Raw genomic sequence first — 13455 nt, 5'->3', positions numbered from 1 at the left:
ATTGATACCTTTTTGCTACAAAAATGTATCGCACCTTTACTGTCTTCTTTACAAAGCCTTTACTCCAGTAGAAAGCAAACGCCCTCTGTGGAAATAGCCAGTTTCGATGATCTGATTGTTTTGAGTGTAAATCTGAAATTAAAAATTGGTCTCCGTAGTGCAAACAAAGTCTTGGGGAATGTAAAAACAGAGAAATGTCACGACTCACGCAAAGAATGTTGTTTAAAAGACACCCAACCTAATTTCTTATTTTTAGAAGTAATTTTTATTTTCCTTTTGACTATCATATCTACTGATAATGAATTATACATTTTTCCGGATTAACTGCTGTGTACATTCATTTCTGTTTTTCTGCAGAGCAAAGCAACACAAAAATTCACAGCAAACAAGAATAAGAGGGAAGATGATTTATTGGCTTCAAAAGTAATCCTGAGGCTGTTCGCACCTCTTGTACATAGTTTCAGTTATTAGGAAAAATTTCCGTATAAGGTGTTTCAGCTCACTGTTCTAGAGGGTGCTGGAAAGACCAAAGAGCACCATGTACCAATATTGATGCACCAATACTATGGAGAAATATCACAAAAGTAAAAAAAAAATCTAAAAAAACCAACAAGACAGAATATTTTTTGATCTTCATCAAAAAAGCCCCAAGCTTACAATTAAGGGGGAAAATGTATTGGGAAATAGAAAGTCATTTGTCATTGAGAGGCTTTGGAGCTCTAAAAGAATTGTCTTAACATCTATATATGCTTTTCTCTATAATACTGATTTGCATGTAGAAAAATATTTAACAGAAAATAGTTATGTGTATGTTATTCTAATTTCCTTTTCCCCTTTTGTCTAAATGTACATATTAATATCTAAAAGGATTGTAGCTTGAGCCACTCCTAAAGTTTAATTTCTTCAGGGTACATGGAACAGTTTAAAAAGGATAAAAAAAGCAAAAAGCAAGTGTCACATTTTGAAGGACACCACAAATCCTGCAAAATTTCCAGTGAAGTTTTGCAGTGAAATTTCCTAACCTGAATGTCATTAACAGACAATAGTAACAACCTTGTCTTACTCTTTATCATTCCTGTCCTTTGTTTTGGAACCACTCAACAGAAACTCTTGTGTTTAGCGTGTCCTCTTTCACATAATTAATACTAACATTTCAATAGGACTAGATAAAATTAACTTATTAACTCTCTTTGCTAACAGTTCTGTCCTGATAATTTCTCTACTACTCCATTTGTAATAGAGTTTATGTTTTTTTAACATAAAGATAAAAGTGTATATGTTCAACCATTACATTAGTCAATTTTTAAGTGTAATTTAAAAATATATCTATTCAATGAATTTGAATGCCCACATACATGCAGAACATGAATTATTAATATATAAGATGAAGAAATTTGTAGCATACCTATGTATGTGTGTCTGCATATATCAAAACACATTTCCTGTTAAGGTCCTTCCCATGTGCAATATTTCAGTTAGAATCTTCACATTTAGGATTTTTTTTTTTCACATATTCTTTTGACCTCTCCTGCACATCCCTCTCCTGGCAACCAGACTATTTGCATGCTACAAGTAGCAAGAGCTCTCTCACAGAGGTCACCAGCGTATCAGAGAGAATATCAGGTATTTCTGGATGTTGAGCAAGACATCATTTGACATTATTAAAGGCACCCATCAGTGCAAGACATTTTTATTACTTCACGTGGAACAACACCATTTGAAGAAATGTATGTGCAAGGGCATATGGAACAGCTTCAGATTGCACCTGGCACTAGGCAACCACAGAAACAAAATCTGGGAGAAAAAGAAAATTATAAAATCAATTTGACAGAAGAAGAAAAGTTCAGTCAGAAATTCTAGCTCTAATTGTCCCATGATATTCACCAGATCTAAGAATCTGAGTGGTTTTTGCAAGAGACTTCAGTTATACGAAATATTTTAGCTGTCTTAGTATATGTTCAAAATCCCAGTAAAATTGCTGTTAAATTGGGAGAAACATGGATGTACACACCATCAGCTAAGGAAACAGCAGAAAGGTAAACAAATCTGCCAGAAATATAATTAAGATAAAATAAGCAGAACCATTTACCTTTAGATTTAATTTTGGGAGCTCTTTCTGCACAAAAAGTTGGGTATTTATTTATTCTGCTACCTGTCCTTTTCAGTTTGTTTTTTTGCTAGACTCACTGGCTAATTGCAGAAAACTTTGGTGTTATTAGATATTTATAATCCCCTGGTAACACCTCCTAATCGCTCCCTTTCCCTAGATAAGCACCTCGCAGCTCTGCAGAACTTTATTCTTTTAATCACTTCCCAAGTAATAATACTGCAGTACATGACTAAATACAACCTTTGAGAAATACCTGGATGCAAATATTCCTTATTCACACCTTGTCTCTTTTCCATATCACATTCTCTTCCAAAATTTCCTTTCCTCTCCTCTTCTGAGCACATAGGAAAATCCAGTCCAGTGGGAGCTTCTCCATTCTTGAAACATTCTCCAACTTTTAACAATTGTCAAAGAAACAAGCAAATGTGACTTATTTCCAAAATTTCCATACCTTGCAATCTCTCTGATCAGTCCTGTCTCATTTACACATTTTCTATTGTTTGATTGACGTGACCATGAGTCAGCTTTATGAAGCTGCAAAATTGTTTATAGCGTGATGATTTTTAACTTTTTTCCCTACTATGTTGTCAGTGGCTATTCTTTCTTCCACCGTCTTCTCAACATGTTCCATTGTCTATCTGCATTTTATTTTTTGCCAGTTTTAATGTCATAGGTACGATAAATCCAAGAAAAAAAAAATAGTGAAAGAAATTAGTTATAGAACTACACCTCCTTTAAAAATATCACTTGACCTTGAATTTAGAAAAAAAAAAAAAAAAAGCCAACAAACCAGCAATCAGTATTTTCTAAATTTTTGTGTTCCCAGGGGAAAAAAGGGCCTGAGGAAAGTAGCTTTTTACCACTACAGAAATAATTTTGCACACAACAATACCCTTGGCTGATTTTAATCGGGATTTCCTCATGGCCTTCACAAGGAAATTGCTCTCCTCCAACGAGCTAATGACTTCCTCATTTCAGCTGCTAGTGGATTTTTCCTCCTCGACCTTGGGGATGTCCCCAGCTTTGTGGACCTCTCCATCTTCCAGCAGACCACTGCCCCTGGGTTCATGGGATGTTTGCCACAACACAGTTCCAGTATCCTCATTCCATCTCTTTTGTGTCACCTGCTCCCTACCAGCACCCCTTCTACTTTACAAGCAACTTTTATGTTACTTTCATCACTTTTTTTCAATCACTTACTACTTTTTCATGCTTACTACTGGGTATTCACATGCTCTGAGCTTTATCACTTTGTTTTCTTGGACACGTCTTTACATATGGCATGTAAATAAAAATGTTAATATGCCACATGTATTTACTGGTAATAAATAAAGAGGGATCACTTGCACTAAATAATGTGGTTTGTGTTTGTATTTGGGTTTGGGTTTCTTTGGGTTTTTTTAAATTTTCTTTTCAGAAAAATCTAAGCATCACTACAAGTCATTCAGTCTCTAAGCACGTCATGTTAAAATCACCAGTTAAATTTTGTTTAGACAGTTGAGAAGAAAGGACTAAATCTCAGCACTAAAATCCTAGAACTAATAGTTAAAAAACTACAATCAGTTCTTGAATATACTTTGTCTTTCTACAGTACTGTGAATGAAAATGGAAAGTATTTATATTTCAGGGTAACAGACAAATTTTAAAGTTGCTAAGTATTTAACAAGAAAGGATAATGACATAATAATGAGTATAAGGAAAATAATTCTGGATACCATAGGAATATGAGGAGCAGAATAGTCAGTCGGTGGGACTGAGAGGGGTTTTAGTGAGAGAATTTTAAGCAATAGAGGAGTGTGGCAGTGGGTCAGTCCTAGGAGGGAGGCAGATGATGGCTATTGCACTGGTAAGTGCAAAAATAATAATCTCTTTCCTTTCCTGAGTGCCAGTGACACTTTTATTATCAAGACCTTGTAACTACTCCCTGCCTGTGACCAGTTTTCTGCGTTCATAAAACCCTGTCTGATTAACAATTAGGTGCCACCTTTGGACAGCAGCCCACAGTACTTGGAGAAAAACTCTGCTCACTAAAATGAAGGAGGAACAGGCTGGCAAAACCTGAATGAACTATTTATGGGGATTATTTGAGTGGATGACAACCCTGACTTCAAATGGATGACAACAGCCTGCTCAGGAGATGCAGGTACCTAATTCCAGTGTAAGAGTCTGCTGAGCCAGAGGGATGTGGGCACCTGAATACAAATCAGAATTCAGCATCCCCAGAGACAGAAAGACTTTGTCTCTGCTTCTGTGCCTGATATCACAAAACATTCAGAAACAGGTGCAAGCTGTTCAACTTGTTATTATTTCAGTTTCTCAGTTTTTCAGTTAGCAAAAATTACCAAACATGTTTCTATGGAAAATTCATAATTTGCTTACTTTCCTTGTTATGGTAATAGGTTATTCCAGCTTTTATTTTCTGAATAAAGATTTAAGGTCATGCCTGAATAAAAGTAAACAATAAATACTAATGACTCATACACAATTTAAGCAGAATTTCCCATATTAATTTGTCAAAAAAAAAAGCAGGACATGTGGTTGGCTTGCCCATAATTTTCAATGTGTTTCTGGTTACATAGTGATTTAGTATTGACTCATTTTTGAAACTTGATTATTTTGATAAAAAAAGTTTTTGCAAAATACTTCAAATTTGTAACTTGTCTTACCAACAGTTTGAATGTTTATACTTTTAAAGATATCCTTTTCTGAACATGTGTGCTTTGTAAAAGATATATTGAATATGGGAAACCATGCCTAAATATGGTTGATGTTTAAAAGTCAATCAGAATTAATTTTCAAGAAATAACTTTACAATCTTTGAAAATTTCCTGTTTTATATGAACCTATGAGTAGTTAAAGGTCATTTACTCTGCATGTAAGGGGAGTGGGATGGGGTGAGGTGGGTGTGTTTGCACATCTTTAGAGAAAACAGAAATCACCATAGCAAGGTACTGTAAAACCAAGTACTCTGAACTACATCAGTGAGAGCATCAGGTTAATGCTTTTCTGAGAAACCAAACTCAGTGTAAGCAGGGAGTGCTGTTTTTAATCAAAAGTTAAAAATTAAAATTTATGGACTAACCAAATCCATTTACTTCAATTTACAGACTTTCTAAGAGTCATAATGTAGAATTTACTTATGATATTCATAAGTTACTTGTGACTTTCTGGTTATCAAAATCCATTGATTCCTAGGAACCCAATTAAAACCTCATAATATTTTGAAAATTAACAAGTTCCTTTACTCTGGTATTAATTCTAAGTGCATAGGGTAAACAAGTAACCATTTCAACATAGACAGGATACAGTCAAAATGATCTGTGGTGTTTGGTTGGTCTGCTATGCCCAGATGAGTTAAAAATTTAATATATGCCATTTCTTCCTCATATTTACATAATGTGACTAGCCAGCTTCATAAACTAACATAATTTCATGCCATATTCAGAAAAAAAAAGTAGAGATAAATCATGCAGATAAATGAAATGCTTGTATTTCAGCTTATTTATATGGTCAGTGCTTAGATTTTTTTTCAAGGCTGGACAAGACAAATCCAGCTGATCTGATGGAGAGCTGGCAGTGTGACAACTCTTGTGACTGCTGAACTCAGCGAGGCAAAACATTCTGAATGTGGGGTGTTAAGCTGAATCAGGTACTTTAAGTTCTTCTTTTTACAGATAATGGACTTGAGTAATATAAATCCCCTGCATCTTACTTATCTGTTTGAAATGAAAGAGACTGTCATGCAGCAAGGTCTATTCAAATCCATCCCACCAAGCATTAAACTGTATTACCAAATAAAATTGGAATCGGTAAAGTAGTTACTATACAGCCAGAATATTGTACTAAAATCAGTCTTTTGTATGATATAATACCTTTCTGCCAATAGCTGCACATGTAGATGAAAAATAGATTATCAGGAGTAACTAGAATAGTATGTCATATATTAGCCATTTCTAATATTCTTTACAGATACTTTGATGACCATTATGTGGGACACACGTCTGAAGAAAGTCTTACTTGTGTTAAAGTCATCATCCAATTTCATTTCAACCCTCTTAGTACCAGTATAATATATATATTTGTACTGAGTCAGTTTCTTTCCAGTATTCAGAAGGAAACTTTGAGTTTCCTACACTCTCCCGTAGCTTTAAAAGCCCCCACAGAAATGCAGATTTGAAGAATAGCTGGTACAAAAAAGAACTATTTTGCATAAAGTCCTACTGTGCCTTTTTATTCAGCATTCACGTAAGCACTCCAAAGTTTAGAGAGAGCATATTTCTTAACTGGAATCTCTTTGAACGTGATCATAATTTCCTCTATTAGAAGAAATGAGGCACACAGTCTGGCAGAGACTGTGTCAGCAGGTAGAGATGACTTGGACACACTTGTGCAAATTCTTTAAGATTCCTCTCTCCTCACCTGGCCATGTGAGGCTGCCACATGCAATTAAAGAGAACAGAAAGAAATTAAATAGTTTTTATCTACAATGAAAAACACTGTCATCACCAAAATTACAGAGGTGTTCACGTGAAATGATACGACACTCAAATACTTCTCTCAAAAACTTTCGCATTTCTTTATCTAATTAGAATGTCACACTGCAAAAATCAATGCTTCTCTAATGCTTTCCCTGCTGCAGCCGTGACTTTAAAAGGATATTTACTGCATAGGCAGCTGCTAGTGATGACTACCATTATTTCCCCATTTTATAGTTCAATTTCATACTCTCATAAAGCATTTTGACACAAGTCTTGAGCAGCCCTGTAATTTCCCCAAAATTACTAGGAATTTTGGGCAGGGCTGTCTGGAGTAAATTGGTATCATTCACATAAATATATTATTGATACTGTCTTTGCTCTCCTCTTAGACATATTAGTTCCAGTAACTTGTTTCAGCCCTTCACAATATCCTTCTCTGAACTGGAGAGAGATGGATTTAATGAACAGATGGATAAGAAAGTGGCTGGATGGTCACTTATAGAGGGTAGGGGTCAACAGGTCAGAACCCTAATGGACATCAGTGACCAGTGGTGTCCCTCAGGGTCAGTACTGGGACCAGTGTCATTTAATATCTGAACCAATCTGAACACAGACAGGGGGATTGAGACACCCTCAGCAGGTTTGCAGGTGATGCCAAGCCGAGGGTGCAGTGACAGCCCTGAAGGACAGGATGGCATCCAGAGGGACCTGGACACCCCCAGGGGCTCTCAGGAGGTTGAACCAGGCCAGGGCTGGTGCTGCCCCCGGGTCAGGGCAGCCCTGGCTGGATCCAGGCTGGGCTGAGCAGAGGGAGCAGCCCTGGAGGAGCCCTGGGGGTGCTGTGGGCACAGCTGGGACCCCAAAGGCTGAGCTGGGCTGAGCCCAGAGCCCAAAGCCTGAGCTGGGCTGAGCCCAGAGCCCAAAGCCTGAGCTGGGCTGAGCCCAGAGCCCAAAGCCTGTGCTGGGCTGAGCCCAAAGCCTGTGCTGGGCTGAGCCCAGAGCCCAAAGCTTGAGCTGGGCTGAGCCCAGAGCCCAAATCCCTGTGCTTGGCTGAGCCCAGAGCCCAAAGCCTGAGCTGGGCTGAGCCCAGAGCCCAAAGCCTGTGCTGGGCTGAGCCCAAAGCCTGAGCTGGGCTGAGCCCAGAGCCCAAAGCCTGTGCTGGGCTGAGCCCAGAGCCCAAAGCCTGTGCTGGGCTGAGCCCAAAGCCTGTGCTGGGCTGAGCCCAGAGCCCAAAGCTTGAGCTGGGCTGAGCCCAGAGCCCAAATCCCTGTGCTTGGCTGAGCCCAGAGCCCAAAGCCTGAGCTGGGCTGAGCCCAGAGCCCAGAGCCTGTGCTGGGCTGAGCCCAAAGCCTGTGCTGGGCTGAGCCCAGAGCCCAGAGCCTGTGCTGGGCTGAGCCCAGAGCCCAGAGCCTGAGCTGGGCTGAGCCCAGAGCCCAAAGCCTGTGCTGGGCTGAGCCCAGAGCCCAAAGCCTGAGCTGGGCTGAGCCCAGAGCCCAAAGCCTGAGCTGGGCTGAGCCCAAAGCCCAAAGCCTGAGCTGGGCAGAGCCCAGAGCCCAAAGCCTGTGCTGGGCTGAGCCCAAAGCCTGTGCTGGGCTGAGCCCAGAGCCCAAAGCCTGAGCTGGGCTGAGCCCAAAGCCTGAGCTGGGCTGAGCCCAGAGCCCAAAGCCTGTGCTGGGCTGAGCCCAGAGCCCAAAGCCTGTGCTGGGCTGAGCCCAGAGCCCAAAGCCTGAGCTGGGCTGAGCCCAGAGCCCAAAGCCTGAGCTGGGCTGAGCCCAGCAGGGGCAGCAGGGCAGGGGGGATTCTGCCCCTCTGCCCCTCAGCTCAGAGCCCACCTGCAGAGCTGCCCCAGCCCTGGGCCAGCACAGGGAGGAGCTGGAGCTGCTGCAGCCAGGCCAGAGGAGGCTCCAGGATGAGCAGAGGGATGCAGCAGCTCTGCTGGCAGGAAAGGCTGGCACGGCTGCCATTGCTCAGCCGGGCAGGAGAAGCTTTGGGCTGAGCTCAGCGTGGCCTTGCAGGGCCTGAAGGGGCTGCAGCAAAGATGGAGAGAGACAATTGCCAAGGGCTGCAGGGACAGCACACAGGGAATGGCTCCCACTGCCACAGGGCAGGGCTGGATGGGACATTGGCAGTCAGGAATTGTTCCCTGGCAGGGTGGGCAGGCCCTGGCACAGCTGGGGCTGCCCCTGGATCCCTGGCAGTGCCCAAGGCCAGGCTGGACCCTGGGGCTGGGAGCACCTGGGACAGTGGGAGGGGTCCCTGCCATGGCAGGGGTGGCACTGAATGGAATTTAAGGTCCCTTCCAGCCCAAACCATTCTGGAATTCTGTGCTTCTACTGCAACTTCTGCTAACCGTGGCTCTGATCCACAAATGCTTGACATGCCATGCTAAGGCCTTAAAGCAAGTACATCTCCCATATTATCCCTCAAACTTCCAGAAGTCCATTTTAAGAGAGGTGTAGATATCTGTCTTTAAAAAGTTGCAACAAAGAGAGATTTTAAAGTCATACAAAATTGTTCTGACAATGTACAACACTATTAGAGAGATCATCTTCCCTTTTATTTTGAGATTGATAAACCCCTGTGTCAGGAGTAGGGAGGCAGGATGCATATGTTAGAGGTAAACAATGAAAAAGGGTTTAGAATGCTCATTAATTAATGAATGCACATGTTCTCTGTAATTTCTGTAAATGATAGACAGGAGTGTAGATCCACTGCAACGCAGTGTAAAAATAATAAATAACCTACTGCCATCTGCTGCACAAGAGTCTGAGCTGTCATGTGGTGTCACTTGGGTTTGATTTACACTCATTTTGTGTTTGGAGGAAACAGACTTACATTGCAAACATTAGAAAACTCATAAAACTATTCAGCACCAGAATTTTTAAAAATTTATTTATCAAAACTTAATTTATTATTAAAATTGATAATTTATTAATTTATTGATGATTTAATACTTGAAATTTTTTGGAAAGTTACTTTTCCCATAGAATATCAGCAATTCTTTAGAAAAAATTATGAATGCGCAACAAATGCTCTTGCTTTTCTTTCCAAGTTTTTGAAAAAACGTGCTAAACTTTAGCAATCTATTATTTATAAGACCCAAATGCTGGTGTAGCTCTGTAGAAATAAGGCTATTTTTATTGTAAATTTTACAGGCCTTTCTTTATGCTGTGAAAATCCCTTTATTTGATAATTTTTGCTTGCATAACTAAAAATTTGTTAGCTTAATTAGGGTTTTTTTGCCTTAGAAATATATATATGGATTATCTGAGGTGAGTATTCAACATATTGTCTATTCATTAGCATGATAAAATGGAGCAATATGACCCAAAAAATGTCCTTGGAAAAATGAAATTATCAATTATGTTACAATTATGGTATAATTAATCCTATTTATCTTTAATTAAAAAAAAAAAAAAAAAACAAAAAAACCTAACACTCTATGCTCTGCATGGTTCCTATCTGCTACATTTTAAATTAGGGAATCCTTCCATAGGAGCACAGATAACCCTGTTATTAAATTTTTTTTTTTTTGCCAACTAATCTTATTAATTATGTTCTTGAGTACATAACTGTGATGAAGCAAGCATTATGATTTTCTTCAGTGATTCTGAACTGCTTCCTGACCACTTGACAACCTTGTGTAGCCACAGTTTATCCTCGTGTTCCCCTCCGTGGTGTTCATTAACACGGTGTCACCTTTCTGAAGAGCTGTTATTCAGTGCAGGCTGCCTTTTGCTGTGAGATGATGTCAGCAAAGTAATTGTTCACATATATGAGGCTATTATTTGCTCTCCTACAAAATAACTGCACAAGCCATTGAATTATACAGGAAAACAAAATAGAATTATCTAATAGAATAGTCTAGAATAACCTGTACATACTTTGGGTGTGTATTTCAAATGGATTTTTGAAAGTGTTCAATGTTGACCAAGCCCTGCTACCACTGGCCTCAATACCTTAATTACAGTGAGAAAAACATTAGGTCCATGCCACATGTTTCTTCATATTCCAGTAAGAGGTTTTCCTTCTGACAGTGTTTTAAATACTACCCTTAAAAAAAATAAGAAGTCTACTCTGGGAAAAAAAGGTCGCTTGCATTTGTGCTGCACTAGTTTTCAACAGATGTTTCTGATGTCTGATAATAAAAGTCAAAGCTGATGGAAAGGATCTTTAAAAAAAAAAGGTATTGTGACATTATGAACACCTGAAATATCTTGAAATGAGATGTTTACCTAAATCCTTTGGACCATCTGGGAAAAAAATAAGGCTTTGATTTCCTGAGTAGTAAATGCTTTTAATTGAAATGGATTATCTAATTATGGTGAAGGAATTAGTGATGAAGTACAATTATTTTAGGACTAATATTTTGATTAAAAACCAGAAAGTGATAGGCCAATAGCCTTGTACTCATACCTCCTTGTGCCCAGCACTTCTCAAAGAATTCCCAAAATTAAACTATTTCATGTGTTACATCTCTTCATATTTTATGTATAATATTGTCTAGAAATCTACTTGGTATTTAGACACTCTCCTCCTAAAAAAGGAATGAGAAAATAACAGATTATGAAAAGCACTTTTTTTCAGAATCAACATCAAATACTTCTAAACCTATTGTTGTCCAAAGATAGCAGAGCAAGAATGGAATAATTTTGTATAAGTATTTTGTGTGTAGTCCTCAATGCTTCTTGAACCTCCTTCTCCTACTCCAAAATCTGCAATTACTGTGCCATTTGAAAACCAGAAAAAAAAATCTTAATTACATAGCTTTGTAAATTTTTTACTGTTTATGGTCCATATTTTAATGTTGATAGAGCTTTTGTCTCGAACATGAAACATTGGCTCTACAAGAGGTGCATCACAATCCAGCATATCCTCGCATGCAAAATCAGTAAAGAATGGCACATTTTCTTCAATCTTTGTAGTGGTGCGATTTAGGGACACAAAAAAATTCCCAAAAGACACAGCTAAGCACATATTTAGTCTTCAGAACAAATATTGGATTATTTGCAACTGCACTCATTCTAATATCTCTGGTAAACAATAATTGGTTAAAAAAAAATCCGTAATACTGACTTAATGGATTTTCCTCTCATTTTACCAAAAGACATCACAGTCACTTCAAAATAACAAACAGACATATTTTATTTGAGAACTCGATAAGAGTTCTTCTACTGGAGGAAGAACTAAAGTGGGCAAAGTCTATCCAAAATAACCAAGATGGTTATTATAATTTTACTGAAAGAAAAATTCTCTTGTGCTTTTTAAATCTACCTCAGGTATTTGGAAATTCCTGGATGCTGGATTTTCACATTCTTCATGATCTAATTCTCTCACAAGTGTAAGGAACATTTTCAGCTTCTGCAAATACCAGAAGCTAGATTCTGTGAGATTATGAAGACTGCAGTCCAGGGAAAACATTAAGTCTGGGCCACTCTTTTACAATTCACATTTTAACAACATTGCCATGAATTACTGTTGTTTAAAAATAAAAAAAAAAAAAAAAAAAAAAAAAAAAAAAAAACCAAAAAACAATGAAATAAACAAAACCACACAATGAACAATTCAACAAGAAAAAATCCCCAAGCCAGACTCCTTAAATAAAACAAGTGAATAGTTCTGGAAAGCATCTCAACTGGAGAGAAATTTTATGAATACTTATATCCATTCAGGGAGAGTTTAATCATATGTTTAACTACCTAAGATCCTACGATACCACTACTTTGTAAGTATATGGATAGAAAATTACTATCTAAATCAATGTCCAGGAGCTCTGGAAACTCTCACTAAGGAAAAATTTGCAAATAAACAAAGCTTCTCAGAAGTTTTCTTTACCCTTTTTTTTCCTCTTGTACCATGATGTCTATGATATCAATGAAGCTTGCAGGGAAATTAAAAAAAAAAAATAGAAAAATAAAAAAAAAATCCCAGGAATTTGAAAGAAATTAAGTGCTTTATTTGATTTTGCACTGCCATTTGTTTATTCCAAATTCCAAGGTTGCAATTCCAAATTTCTTGTGCTTGGCACTGGATTTCTGTTAATTTTATTAATTTAATTAAGTCCTCTTGTCATCACAATCAATAATGTGAAACAGGATTTTGAAAGGCTGTTGAAGCCTGTGGAAACCCATCACATACTGAGATATGGGAACTACTCAGTTCTTTTGAAAATTGAAAATGCTGACAGAATGAAACCTATTAATGAAAAGAAATTTATTGGGGGTGTACAAACAAGAATATACATTACAAAACTTGAAACTAAAAATAGTAGTGGAATGTAAAGGTTTGTTCATCATCAACCTGTGAACAATTTGTATTTGATTACCAAAAAAAAAAAAAAAAACCAAAAAAAAAAAAAAAAACCAAAACAAACAAACAAACAAACAAAACCCAAAAACAAAAACAAAAACAAACCCTTGTATGCTAGTCTTGGTTGCAGGTTTAGGGAAATGAAGATCAAACTGAAGGGCATGCAAAAATGTTGCTAAGATGCCCAAGGGCATTAGAACACAGGATATAGGAGATGAGTGATAAATTATTCTCTTGTTCTAAAATGTAGCATAAATATCAAATCAGACAAAAATCCTTTCCACAGGTGACTCAGAAGGCAAAAGGTAAGAGAAGTTCCAGATAAAGCCAGCAATTTTTAAAGGAAGACTGGTGGAAAATTCCCCTGTATTCAATAACAGAAGCAAACACTTTTACAGCAGATCACACAGCATGGCAAGAGATTGAACTCTATGTTTCTATAGCGTATATTTTACAGTTCAGTTTACCAAAATATTTTAGCTTTTACTCACTGTCCCACTATCAAATTCATTACCATCCTCTTCACTGTCAAACCAAAGACAGATATGAGAGAAACAG

Source organism: Vidua chalybeata, chromosome Z (assembly GCF_026979565.1).
Source record: "Vidua chalybeata isolate OUT-0048 chromosome Z, bVidCha1 merged haplotype, whole genome shotgun sequence".
NCBI lineage: Eukaryota > Metazoa > Chordata > Aves > Passeriformes > Viduidae > Vidua > Vidua chalybeata.
This window is presented reverse-complemented; position numbering follows the sequence as displayed.